Source organism: Bubalus kerabau, chromosome 1, assembly GCF_029407905.1.
Source record: "Bubalus kerabau isolate K-KA32 ecotype Philippines breed swamp buffalo chromosome 1, PCC_UOA_SB_1v2, whole genome shotgun sequence".
Taxonomy (NCBI): domain Eukaryota; kingdom Metazoa; phylum Chordata; class Mammalia; order Artiodactyla; family Bovidae; genus Bubalus; species Bubalus kerabau.
The window spans coordinates 247,216,063-247,230,806 of record NC_073624.1 but is presented as its reverse complement, the minus strand read 5'-3'; the positions used below and the strand labels follow the sequence as shown (position 1 = coordinate 247,230,806).

The following is a 14,744-nucleotide window of genomic DNA, read 5'->3' as shown; positions in this document are numbered from 1 at the left end:
TAGGTGCCTGATAGGACAGTGAAAAAAATAAAGATCCTTGCCCTTAATAATACAGTGTAGCTTAAGCAAGACAAATTATTAACCATAGGCAAATAAATAAGCATGAATGATAAATGTTAAAGAAATAATTTAAAATTGAGTAGGTGGCAGTCCATGGGGTCGCTAAGAGTCAGACACGACTGAGCAGCTTCACTTTCACTTTTCACTTTCATGCATTGGAGAAGGAAATGGCATCCCACTCCAGGACTCTTGCCTGGAGAATCCCAGGGATGGGGGAGCCTGGTGGGCTGCCCTCTATGGGGTCGCACAGAGTCGGACATGACTGAAGCAACTTACCAGCAGCAGCAGAAGCAGCAGGTGGAAGGTGGAAGTTTAAAGTACCTGAAGGCTAAAGTGCAGCAAAGTGTTAGTTGTTTACTCGTGCCAGATTCTTTGTGACCCCATGGACTGAGCCCACCAGGCTTCTCTGTCCATGGGATTCTCCAGGCAAGAACATTGGAGTGGGTAGACAAGTCTTTTTCTAGGGGATCTTCTTGGCCCAGGTCTCCTTCATTGCTGTCAGATTCTTTACCATCCGAGCCACCACAGAAGCCCCTGGATGTCACTTGCAGTTTAATAGACTGAGATTTATTGAGAAGGTGACTTGAACATAGAGACAAGGGAATTGAAAGAGGTGGGATCTAATACAAAAAATAAAACACACAAGGCTGAAAACATGTCAAATAACTTAGAATATATGCCTATGGAGGATAAGGATGGAAATAGGATTGAGGCATCAATAAAACTGAATGAATGATTGAACTAATAAATGAATAAATAATGAAAGAATAAAATAAAGACACAAACAAGAGGTAGAACTTTCACAGAATAATAATCACTGTGTGCCAGAAAATGAAGAAAATGATATTTCATTTTCTGTCCCTGAAATCTAATCACGTCCCCTATCCCACCCATGAAGAAACCAGTGATAGTCTCTGCTGCTAAGTCACTTCAGTCATGTCGGACTCTACCTTAATACTAATAGGATTGTCAGATTTAGCAAATAACATAGGATACTCAAATTTTAATTCCAGATAAGTAGCAAATGCAATTTATTTTTAGCAAGAGTGTGGTTCATGCCTTATTCATCTGTTGTTTATACATGATAATATAAATATAAATAATAAAATAGGAATTATTCATGGTTTATCTGAAATTGTCATTTAACTGTGTACTGTATTTTACCAGACAAGCCTATACTCCAATTCTTTTCCCATGCCATCCCTTCCTTTATTTATTTTTTTTTAATTTTTTAAATATTTTTTATTTTTTTAATTTTATTTTATTTTTAAACTTTACATAATTGTATTAGTTTTGCCAAATATCAAAATGAATCTGCCACAGGTATACATGTGTTCCCCATCCCTTCCTTTAACCTAACTGTCTTCTAATCCCCTTTGGAAGCTTTATTCATTGCTATATTGAGAGGATGTTGGTGGTGAAAGAAGAAAACTCTGAGAACAATTTTGGTGCTTAGGAAACTTATAAAAGCATCATTTTGAGATAAGCTCAATACTGAAGCCACTGTGGAGAAAAGGAATACAAGTTTAAAAGAATAAATAGAAGATTTGAATGGAATGATGAAATATAGAAGGTCATAAAAGCTTTAGCTTACAAGTTCAGTTAGATAGTAAATTTTCATGGGGAAGGTAGAGAATGTTACCACAAATTTTATACAGCAGCACTGTCCAATATAAGTATATTGGAAACTACATATGTGTTTGTAAATTTTCTGTCATGTAAACAAAAAATAAGCAAATAGGTAAAAAAGTTTTACTAATACATTTTATTTAACTCAATATATCTAAAATATTATCATTTCCATATTAATAAATAAAAATTATTAATGATATGTTTTACTTTTTTATACCATTAAAATCCATTTTTTTACACTAATTTCAAGGCAATGGCAACCCACGCTGGTACTCTTGCCTGGAAAATCCCATGGATGGAGGAGCCTGGTAGGCTGCAGTCCATGGGGTCGCTAAGAGCCAAACATGACTGAGCAACTTCACTTTCACTTTTCACTTTCATGCATTGGAGAAGGAAATGGCAACCCACTCCAGTGTTCTTGCCTGGAGAATCCCAGGGACGAGGGAGCCTGATGGGCTGCCGTCTATGGGATCACACAGAGTTGGACATGACTGAAGTGACTTAGCAGCAGCAACAGCATATCTAAATTTGAACTAAGCCACATTTAAAGTATTTGACAGCCCCAAGTGGCTAGTGATTACCATATAAGATGGCACAGTTCTAGAGAAGTGATACTATAACCAACTAAATTTATATATAAGGAGAATAAAAGAGTTCTTAACAAATAGACATAAATGTAATATATAATAACTCTCGTAGTAGAGAAGTAACCATTTTACTACAAGGAAATAAAAACTGGATGCTTGGGGCTGGTGCACTGGGACGACCCAGAGGGATGGAATGGGGAGGGAGGAGGGAGGAGGGTTCAGGATGGGGAACACATGTATACCGGTGGCGGATTCATTTTGATATTTGGCAAAACTAATACAGTTATGTAAAGTTTAAAAATAAAATAAAATTTAAAAAATAAAAAAAAATAAAAAAAAATAAAAAAACAAGAGTAAAATAATATGTCTAGAGAAAAATATAATTGAGAAGGACTTTAATATCTGATAAAAGACTAACAGAAAATAAAAGGGCTGCCCTGGTAGCTCAGTTGGAAAAGAATCCACCTGCAATGAGGGAGATTCTGGTTCCATTTCTGAGTTAGAGAGATCCCTGGAGGAAGGCATGGCAACCCACTCCAGTATTCTTGGCTGGAGAATCCTCATTGAAAGAGGAGCCTGCCAGACTACAGTCCATGGGGTCGCAAAGAGTCAGACATGACTGAGTGACTAAACACAGCACAGCACAGCACAGCACATAAAAATCTTCCTGATAGGGAACTTGTTCTTTAAGTGGTAGAATCTGGGGATATGATTATCAAAAGTGGGTAGAGTTTCAGGACACCCAATCAGTTTTAGAACCCTGGTACTGGAACAAAATATCTATGAAAAATCTAGAGCAAATTTTTTCATAATTGTGAAAGTTTGAAACTATTCACTTTTGAATTAGGAATAAAACTTAACTCACTAATTCTATGAAACATGTCCTAAATTGAGTAATCAACATAAAAGAAGAAAAAAATATGTGTATGATTATAATGAAATAATACTCATTATCCCATGGATAATGGTAATACAAATGAATAGACAGAAAATTCAAAATAAATATAAATTATTGTGATTAGAGCTTGCAAAATAGCTTATACAAAATCAATATACAAGAATCACACTGTTTTTGACAACAGAAATATCAACATTTATTAAATATCTTCAAAATCAAATAGAAAGACACGCCAAATTCATAAATTAGAAAGCTCTGTGTTATACAGATGTCAAATGTCCACAATCACCTTATAGATTCTTTACAATTCAACTTAAAATAAAACAAGAATTTTTTTTTTAAGAGTCGAGAATCTATTTCTAAAACTTACACAGAAATCATGGTAGGCAGAACTCTAAAGATATTTCCCCAGTTTTTTCTGCTCTAATTCATAATGAGATCTCATGCCTGCAATTATATTACACAGCAAAAAGTATTTTGCAGATGTAATTAAGGTTATTAATCAGCTAACTTCAAGTCAATCAAAAAGGTGAATATAACCTAATCACATGTGACATTTTAAAAGTGGAAAGTTTTTTTTTTTTTTTATTGGTCTGGCAGGTAGCACAAGAGAAAGGCAGAGATTTGAAGCAGGGGTGAATGGACATATTTTTTCTGACTTGGAATCAGAGAACTTGGAAAGGATCTGATAAGAGTTGCTCTCAGCTAATATAAACCCCCAGACCACAACCAGGAAAGAAACTGGAACCTGAGTCAAAAAATCTTAAGGAAGTGAATTACAGCATCAGTAAATCTGAGCATGGAAGCCCGTTTTCCCCTGGAGACTACAGGTAAGAACTGAAACTGGATGAGCCATTGATTTCAGCCTTGAGCAGGGAACACAATCATGACATGCTGGACTTCTTACCATAGAAGTGTGAGGTAAATGGGTATTGTTCTAAAGCATCATTGTATGTAAACAATTTTGCATACAAGGTAAACCTAAAGTATGGTTCAAAATTCTTTAAGGTGTTTCAGAGTAAAAAGAAAAAAGTGGGATTATCCCTACCATAAATCAAGATAATTATAAAGCTATAATCACTAATGGAGTGTGATCTGTCTATGAATGAAACTAAAGAGAACTCTTAGAAACTGACACAATGCTATTTTCAATTTGCTTTATATTCCAGGTGGTATTATTTGTCACTGGGGAAGGAGGACCTATTTAATAAGTAGTGTAGGAGCTCCTGTTTATACACATTAGAAAAAAAGAAATTAGATCCAATCTTCTTACTGCACAGAGAAATCAATCCTAGATAAATAAAAACTCTAAATGTTTAAAGTCAAAACTGTAAAACTTTACACAGAAGATGTAGGAGAATATCTTTATGACCTCAGAGAATGTAAGAATTTGTCAACAAAATCCATAGAACACAATAAAAATATATATATAAAGCAACCATGGTAAAACTACAACAGTGCAAAAAAAAAAAAGTAACCGCCACAACAAAACCATATATTTCTTGAAACATTATTTAAGGAAAAAGAAATAAAGTTATAAATGTTGGAATATATTTGCAAAGTACTGAAAAACTATTTATACTAAAAAAAACTCAAAATTAGGTAGTAAATCAATATTTTTTTAGATTACATATATATTAAAGAAGATAAAAATGATAAAAATTAGATTACACAACTGTAATAAAGAATAGCAATATTAAGATGAAAACAATTTCTCTGTGGTCTTCATGCTTAAAAAATTTACTGAGGCTTGGAAACCCAAAGGTCACACAACTGACTGTCTAAATTTCATTATTATATTATTTTTATAATATTTTAGCTTTACAGTTACCAACTTTTCTGCCTATTAGAGTCATAAAATTGAGAAATATGACAATATCAACAGTTGCTTGTCAGTTTGTGAGCCAACCTGAGCTCTTCAGCTAAATACTACTGATGAGAATAAAAAATATCATCACTTTGAAAAAACAGAACATTATTTTGAAAATGTAAAGAGGCTCATACTATAAGGCAATCATATCAATTAAAAAAAAAATCCCCTTTTGTAGCTGATTCCCCATACAACTTATTTTGGAACACCTCTCTCTCTTTTCCTTCCAAAACTTTAAGTATATCTTCTCTTTGGCTTCCCAAGCAGCACAAGTGGTAAAGAATCCATTTGCCAATGGAGGAGACTCAAAAGACATGAGTCTCATACCTGGGTCAGGAAGATCCCCTAGAGCAGGAAATGGCAACTCACTCCAGGATTCTTGCCTGTAAAATCCCATGGACAGAGGAGCCAGATACGACTAAGCAAGCAAGCATACACACATTCTGCTTCTGCTTATGTCATTCCTCATCTCTTCTTTGCCTTATACGTTTTTTTTTTTTTCCTTTACTTTTCTCCTCTTTCTCTATGTCCAAATCCTACATATACTCTAGAAAAGTCCATAAAGAAATACTAATTCATTTTTCATTCATTCAAAAATTTGTTATTAAAGAGCTATTGTGTGCCAAGTATTTAAAGCACAACAGTAGATCAGATAAGTTGCCTCTACCCTCTACATGCATGCGTTGCTAGGTTGGTGTGGAGACAAACAATAAACAAGCAAATCAAGTAAATTCAGGTTGCTCTGAGGGAAAAAAGTAAACAGAGTGACTTGACTTGATAAAAACTAACTGTGGAAGTAGAAATCTATATTACATACAATATATCCTGAGGAGAATTTCTCTCCTTAAAATACTGAATTTCCTGTATGTAAATATATATATATATATATATATATATATATATATATATACACACACTCACACACATATATATGCAAGTGTGTATGGGCACACATATACACACACAAGTATGCATGTGCACACAACACATATTCCTCTCCTATTCATGACTGTGTTTCCAGATATTACAGTTAATGTTTGATTCATCAGTTTATCTAAGTACCTTACTATAATGGGCTTCCCTGGTGGCTCAGAGGGTAAAGCGTCTGCCTGCAATGCAGGAGACCTGGGTTCGATCCCTGGGTCAGGAAGATCCCCTGGAGAAGGAAATGGCAACCCACTACAGTACACTTGCCTGGAAAATCCCATGGATAGAGAAGCCTGGTAGACTACAGTCCATGGGATCGCAAAGAGTTGGACACGACTGAGCGACATCACTTTCACTTTCACTTACTATAATAGTAACAAAACTTGAATACATGTTACCAGCTCAACAAAAGGTGCAGTCATTAGTTACTAAATACCTTTCTCCTCTATCTCCAAGGTTGCACTGCTTCAGGTAACCTTGGACTAAACTTCTTCTGCCTTCTCCATCACCCTGTTTCCTGCACAGAAACCTGATATCCCTGGTCTTCCCCTCTACTGACTGATATGGAAGACAGGGACATTTTTGAAGAAATCCCTGTGACAGAGATTTCTGTCTGTCAGCTACACATACCTTGGGATTCTGGAGGCAGGTAATAGATGAAGACTGGGACCAGCAACTTCCAATCAGTGTAAATATAAAGGGAAAACATCTTATATTTCTTATACTACTTTGTCAAAAGGCTTCCCTTGTGGCTCAGCTGGTAAAGAATCTGCCCGCAAGGCAGGAGGCCTGGGTTCAATCCCTGGGTTGAGAAGTTCCCCTGGAGAAGGGAAAGGCCATGACTGTATAGGCCATGGGGTCGCAAAGAGTCAGACACAACTGAGCAACTTTCACTTTCACTTTGTCTAATAATAGAAACATTTAAAAATCTTAGGGTAAAAATAATTGAATTTTTTTCATAATGACAATCTTTGATTCTATGTAATTCTCTGAATTTCTAATTATTGACATAGGAAATAGTCCTATATGTGTGAACCAGTGGTGTATTTTCTGTAAGACTGTCAAGGTCTCATTGCATGGTAGTAAAACTGCTTTTCAGAAAGTTCATACTAATTAAAATACACACTAACTGTTTATGAGCCTGCCTGTTTCTACCAAAACAAACAGGGAGGATTTCATCTTTTAAATTTTTTTCTGTTTTGGAAAGAAAAAAAAGGTTCCTTTATATATATATTTTTAGTTTCCTTTCCCTTATATTATGACTGAAATTAAACTATTTTTATATGCTTATTATTCTTTTGTAGTTTTTATACTTTGAAATCTCTTTACCATTGTTGACCATTAAAAAAAAAGAAAGACTTTAGAGTTTTCAAAATTCTTTAACTTCTGAATTTTGGAAAGTATTTCCCCAGTTCACTATTTATCATTTAATTTTGTTAATAATGACTTTTGATGTATAAATGCTTGTAAATTTTAATTCAAGTGTATTGATCTTACCCTTGGTGATTGTCTCTGTTGATTTCATACTTTAAAAATCTGTTATGCTTAGAAGTCTACAGATCACACAAAGTAATTACCCAAATTGTCATTTCATTATAATTTTAGCTTTACATTTACCCTAAATTGACTTTCCATTAATTTATGATTTAGCTTCTAAATTTCCCTGTTGAATATATTTTGGTATATGATATGAAATGGGGATCTGTATTACTGTCCTCTCCTAAAGATAGCCAATATTCGAGTTCCATTTATAATCCTTTTGCAAATGGTTTGTAGTATTTTATTAATTCTACATATACTGAATTCTTCATAGAATACATTATATATATATATATATATATATATTTCTGTGTTTTCTGTTCAGTCCATTTATCTATCTTGTATGTACTGATAGATATTCTTGCATGCACTGCTGTTTCATGTATTGTGTCTTTATGATATGTTTAGACACTAATACATTTTAAATGACTTGCCAGAGCCACCTAAGTTATATTTCTCTTTTATGTCATATTGGTTGCTTTTTAGCAGCTGATTGTGAAGAAAATTTTTTTTTGTCATTCTGTCTTCAACTAGGTCACTTGTTCATTCATTACCACTAAGGATTACAAATGTTTTTAACCTTTTTAAAACAAATTCTAAAATAATGATTGCTAAGATACTATAAAATAACAAATTGCCCTAAAAATAAATCTTTAGCAAAGAATCACTAAATTAAACTTTACTCTTCTCTAACCTATAAAACAATTTAGCATTTGGCTTATAGATCTACATCTATAAATAGGTCACGTGAAGCCTATGGTAAGTCTAGTATTAATAGTACCCCAGTATTCAGGCCCAGCATGTTTGCATGTTTTTAAAACCAGTGTATGTCACTCTCCAGTATTTTTCCAAAATAATGATTGTCTGTAAGTGTGAGGGAGCATTACACAGAACTGAATGCTGTTTAAATAATATGGGACCACTATTCTGGAAAAAAAAAATCATCATTTCTTATTCAGAACATCCCTAGGAACAGTGGCGAAGAAGGCAATGGCACCCCACTCCAGTACTTTTGCCTGGAAAATCCCATGGATGGAGAAGCCTGGTAGGTTGCAGTCCATGGGGTTGCTAAGAGTCAGACACGACTGAGCGACTTTGCTTTCACTTTTCACTTTCATGCATTGGAGAAGGAAATGGAAATCCACTCCAGTGTTCTTGCCTGGAGAATCCCAGGGACGGGGGAGCCTGGTGGCTGCTGTCTATGGGGTCACACAGAGTCGGACATGACCGAAGTGACTTAGCATAGCATAGCATAGGAACAGTGGAGAATCAAGGTGGGAAAGGTTAGGCAGGGATTGAAATTAAGAAAAGGGAACTGAGATGTGTAGGAAAACAACAGGTGAGCAGAAAAGAATCGTAGAGGTGGGCATTGGGAAGGGACTGAGGAGATGTCACCTCCAATACTATCTATCTTCCACAACTTCAGACATCCACACCCATCCAAGAAGGAGGAGAGAATTAGGAAATCGAGTCTAGTATCTTGTTATGTAGATATTTCATTCTAACAAGGAGTGTTTTATTTAAATATAATGCTGTTTGGTTTGTGCAAAACTGAAACTGATACATTTGTAAAGGTTTCTTTGTACTATTTCTAATCTATAATTTAACAGATTTGTTCCACCAGAACAAACATTTGCTGAATGTCATGGAAATGGTTTTGAAAAGTATAATGTCAGCAAGATCGCCTCTGAACACAACAGTTGAAAAAGGCAGCACCTGTGTGCTGAAATACACTGATCCACCCACAAAATGGGCAATGTCTGAGAGACAGTCAGTGTGGCAGCCACGCTTGTCTTCTTATAAACACTGTTCTTTTTTCTGTCCTTAAGATGTGCCGTCAAACTCTTCCTCATATTCTGCGCAAGCAAGGGGCATTAATCACACAAGTCTGCGTGCCCATTTGTACAGAATTGTTGCCGATGATCCATCCTTTGAATAACTTATACTCCTGACCTTTCTGATTAATAAAATGAATGATAAAGGCAGAGGCTTGTGGTTTACATCTTCGTAGAAGTTGCCATCTCCTCTAAGTAGTTAAAATAAATAATTCTTTTAGTGTTATTCATTGCCTCCTGCAAGCGATATTTGTATGTGCATGGGAGTGAGATGTAGTGCATCTTCTTACCTTTGATGTTTGTTCTTGTTTGGGGGCTGCTCTTTTGACAAGCTTTCAAAAGCCCCCTACTATGAATGTCGAATTAAGTACCCTTATGAATATGCATGAACATAAACCTCATATACTCATTTTGGTGGCTACTCACTGTGCTGGGTTGCCCTGGAAGCCATTCCAAATGGTTTTGATTTTGCGTTTGAGATTCTTAATGTTGGTAATTATCTGTTGCAGCCATGCAGTACCAAATATGATGCGTGTTAGAGATACTTTAAAAAATAATAATAAAAACGACTAAAGATGCTAATTCCCACATTTTAGTTCCTACAGGGCAATTAGCCCCTAGTAATGATGTTTATATTTATATGCAAATGTTTCAGGAAAAATGAATCTTAACAGAGACTTCATATCAATACCATTGGGAGATGAGAGTATTCCATCTGTCTGTAGAAAATGCCTGCCATTAGCTCTACATGTAGCCTATTTCTGTAATAGAAACTATTTAATCTTAAGTAATTCATTCTTCATTTTGTGTTATTTTCCCTTCCTTCTGTTCTTTTATTAAGACTCTTAACTAATGTACAGTATGTGCAGCTCTTCAGGGCCTACACAAAGGTGCCCTGCCACATTTTCTTCTGAGTATCATCTGTTGTTTGAATTATTACCTAATGTCCTCCCCATTCCTCATTTTGGGATAATAATCAAGTAACCAAAGCAAGCTGCTCAAGGGGCACTTACTCATTAATATCCTCTGTTGGAGGGATTGCTACAACGTGAAAAGAGAAATATAATGAAGAAGCCAACTTTTGCATTAAAGTTGGAACTTTTGTCTAGCCTCTGGCCTGTGCATGGAGAAACTGAAACTTATGGACATGCCATGAACTTGAACTTTTTGTTTAATCAGAGATAGGGAACAGGCTCAGTCACTGCAACTTCCTATGGAAATGATCATTCTCTAGGCACTTCAAGACAATCTCTTAATACAGAGGGTTCCTTAATAACAGATGACTTTTTTCTATAATCCTTTTGTGTCCTCCCTTAAACTATCAATCAACAATTAGTTACTTAGCTAATTTCACTGGATATACTGCTTGCTTAGCTATGCTTTTTTTTTTTCCTTGCAGATGTATAAAGTGACATCCATTATTACATTTAGGAATTGCTGTTTGGTCCATGCTTTAAAGACCAGCAAGGAGCAGTTTCCTTTTCAGCTATCAGAAATAGGGTCTCTAAAACCATGACTACAGAAAACAAAAACCATTAACTGAATCTAGAACTCTAGAGGTCTACTCAATTACTGTGAAACTTAAGATTTTGAATAATGACAAAAGAAAAAAAAAATCAAAGAGCACTATAGTAAGAAAGTTTTGTCATATCTATACCATCTCCATGGCAGAAATTCCTGTAAGAATAGCAATATTTAAAGGCAAGTGGACCTACTAATGGAGAAGGCAATGGCACCCCACTCCAGTACTCTTGCCTGGAAAATCCCATGGATGGAGGAGCCTAGTAGGCTGCAGTTCATAGGGTCGCTAAGAGTCGGACATGACTGAACGACTTCCCTTTCACTTTTCACTTTCATGCATTGGAGAAGGAAATGGCAACCCACTCCAGTGTTCTTGCCTGGAGAATCCCAGGGATGGGGGAGCCTGGTGGGCTGCCGTCTATGGGGTCGCACAGAGTCGGACACGACTGAAGTGACTTAGCAGCAGCAGCAGAACCTACTAAACTTAACCAAGTTCAAGTAAATGGTAATTACTCACAACTTTCCACAGTAAAAGAGGTACCCACCTGACAACTGTGTATACACTTTCCCCTTTAACCTAGAGTAAACAAGTAAGGAAGCCACCCCAGAATTTCAAAATAAGAACTAAAGTGACACGAATAACAACAGGTTTCAAAACACAGATGCTCCTTGTCACTCACAGTCAAAATCTGGAATGAAGGAGTCTGGGAAAGGGAGAAATTCAGCATCATGCCAGTGGAAAAATCTCATCAGAATCTCTGGAGATTTATCTGTCACTCTGACAGGATAATTTGATTTTAAATTCCATCACTGCTAGCCCTAATTTTTAAAATTAATTTGGGAAAAAAAAGTGACTTCTTCTTCTCCCATATAATGAGTAATAGGATAATATAAATCAAAATCAAGGGTGCCATTAATCAGACATTACAGGGAAGAAGATCTGAAAAATTTTAGGGTTCTGAATCAGGGAAGAAGAAAACTTTCCTTCCCTCACTCTCACCCACCCATCATGGAACCAGAGTAAAGAGTAGTTAAAAGGGATTCTTTATGAAGTTTAGAGCATCCAAAGTTTTCCTATCAGTGTAGAATTTTAATTATTTCTCAAAAAGTCTGGCATCTTTCAAAAGAGCAGCACTTATTCAACCTCACACTGAGCCCACTTAGTGCATTATTATCATAATTCATTCCTGAATGAGAGATTTTCAGACAGTAGACAAAACACAGTAAAATGTCATAAACATGCCCTTACTTTAAGGTGTTCAAGTTAGCACCTAAAATTATACAAATCTGATAAAACTCCAATCTCTTCTCTTCCCCTTTCTTAATAAAGGGACACATAAACAATTCAATGCCAGGAACGGATGAAAGTGACACCACTTTCAGAAAGCCGATCTACTTGAAAATCACTGCCTGCTTTTTGGTTGTTTCTGTACAGCATCTCAGAATTCAGGTTGTCTCAGGCCCACAGTGATAATCAAACATCTAATTAAAAGGAAAAGAATTATACCTTGACCAAAATGGCACAGAGTGCCGTATCTTGAGAACTGCTTTGTACATTTGCAGGTGACACACTCATACACTTGCCAAATATTACAGTTTCTAAAGGATGAGCACTTAATGTCAATCTGCTTGTTAGGGAATCAGGTTTGTAAAAGGTGAGCTGCAGAATTTTTTAATATGAAGTTTAAAGGTCAGAGGTGTCTCCCTTTTTGCCTCTTCTTTTAGCAAAACCAACTCTGATTGTCTTCTCTTCCACTCTCTTATAACACTGACTTTCTGTTTAGAGAGCTAAGCTTCTCATGCCCAGACCTGCTACTCTTTAAGTTTCACTCTTTAAGTTTCTCCCTGATACATTTCTGCTTCTACATACTTGAACAAAGAGACAAACTATGTCATAATATTTATTACACATCACTGTGGCTTCCTAGGAAATAGACCAAGTACACAATAGCCACTCCTTTCATTGAGACTTAAAACCAAATGCTTCATACAATTTCATATTTGTACACTTTAGGATTGCCTGGTTTTATATTTTGAGATATCAAGATATCAAAAAAATACTGCACTCGCATTTTTTCCTCAAAAAGTGTTTACACTTTCTGCTTGGTAACCTAGGCAGATACACCTTTTGATAAAGTTTTTCAGTATTTAACATATGTGTGCACTCATACACTTATTTATATACGTATATATTCATGCGTACATGTGTGTGTAAATTGTATAAAATCTCAAAGTGACAATAGCTCTACCACCATGATATAAATTGAGGAAATCTGAATGAAAAATGTAAATTAATTTTCTTCAGATTTATCAAGGAAAATCCAACAATACTTACCTTCAATGATAGTTTTGTATACTGCACAGATTTTAGAAGCTTTAGGAGAGCACTTACCTTACAAAATTGAGATTCCTCTCCTATGTGTGTTCTCACCCAGGACACATGCCAGATTCCTCATAAGCAGTGTAGCTTAAATTGCAACTTCACACCTGTTGCAAATTTAAAATTATGATTTTAATACAGAAGAAAAATAATTTTATTCAAGTTTTATGTTAGTTTAATCAATAAGCTTTAAAAATGCAAATATTAATACATACACACAGGGTTTGGGGTGTTAGATAATCTAACACAACCTTTAATTTTTTTTTTCTAGACAACTGTCAAATGTGATAAAACACAAATGATGGAAGATGAATATAAAAATTGCATTAAGATATGTACTCTTAAATGCCCTCATCAAAGATGTCCAGCTCTTAATTTCAGGAAAATACTCCTCAAAGATTTCACCTTCATCCTGAACACAGCTGTGGTAAGCTAGCTAAGGTCCACTGAATCCAATTAGAGCAGCTTTCTGGGAAAGGAATTGTGATTCTTGACATTAGGGCAATATACCGCATGCTGTTTTCACTTGAAGGAGGACAGTGTTAGCTACAATCATTTTCAGTCTGTGACTAAAAACTGTATCGTCAAGCCATGGCAGACACAAAACACTTGTCAAGTTCCACTGGAATCAGCCATTGGTTGTTCTGTCCTCAGGGCTATAGTTTGTTTATGTTCTGTTGCATAAGATCAGAAGAATATTTAGAGGCTAGAAAAATCCAGAGCAGTGGACAGAGAAGTCACTGTTGTCTGCATAACTCAAGAGGGGCTGATGTTCTGTGAATCGTAAGAAAAAGGACGTACAAGATTGGTCAACTCAGATACATGCTACTGCTGCTGCTGCTGCTGCTAAGTCCCTTCAGTTGTGTCCGACTCTGTGTAACCCCATAGGCGGCAGCCCACCAGGCTCCCCCGTCCCTGGGATTCTCTAGGCGAGAACACTGGAGTGGGTTGCCATTTCCTTCTCCAATGCATGAAAGTGAAAAGTGAAAGTGAAGTCGCTCAGTCATGTCTGACTCTTCGCAACCCCATGGACTGCAGCCCACCAGGCTCCTCTGCCCATGGGATTTTCCAGGCAAGAATACTGGAGTGGGGTGCCATTGCCTTCTCCGCAGATATATGCTACCCACTTCCTTACTCCATCAACTCTTCAATGAATTCTGACAAACTCATCTCATAAATGCCTCCTTGTTTGTTATTCCTGTTGCACATTCCCTGCCATTTCCCCTAATCTGACTTTATACTATAGTAAAATTCTGCTATCCATACCTAGGCCTCCCTCCAGTTCACACTGCACTCTGTCAGAAGCAATTTTCTTCATCCGAAATACAAACCATGCCAACCTTTGACTTTTTTCACATCAATAGCTCTTCATTCTGAGATCCTTAAGGAAAAATAAAATATCCTTCATGATCTTCATGATCATGATTTTTGCTTATTTTGCAGATTCAACTTTTGAGTTCTCCTACCCTATCTCAAATTTTTTTAAGCTCTAGCA

The 14,744-nt window shown here is 36.0% G+C and overlaps 1 long non-coding RNA gene across 1 annotated transcript in view; it reads right to left on the bottom strand.

The window, feature by feature from the left end:
- Window positions 1–14,534, bottom strand: part of LOC129637952 (uncharacterized) — a 478,487-nt gene extending 463,953 nt beyond the window's left edge. The window contains exons 1-2 of the long non-coding RNA XR_008707641.1: window positions 14,516–14,534; window positions 13,262–13,356 (exon numbers count right to left, since the gene is read on the bottom strand). This is a non-coding gene — a long non-coding RNA (uncharacterized LOC129637952). The remainder of the gene's footprint in view (window positions 1–13,261; window positions 13,357–14,515) is intronic.
- Between the last annotated feature and the right edge of the window lie 210 nt (window positions 14,535–14,744).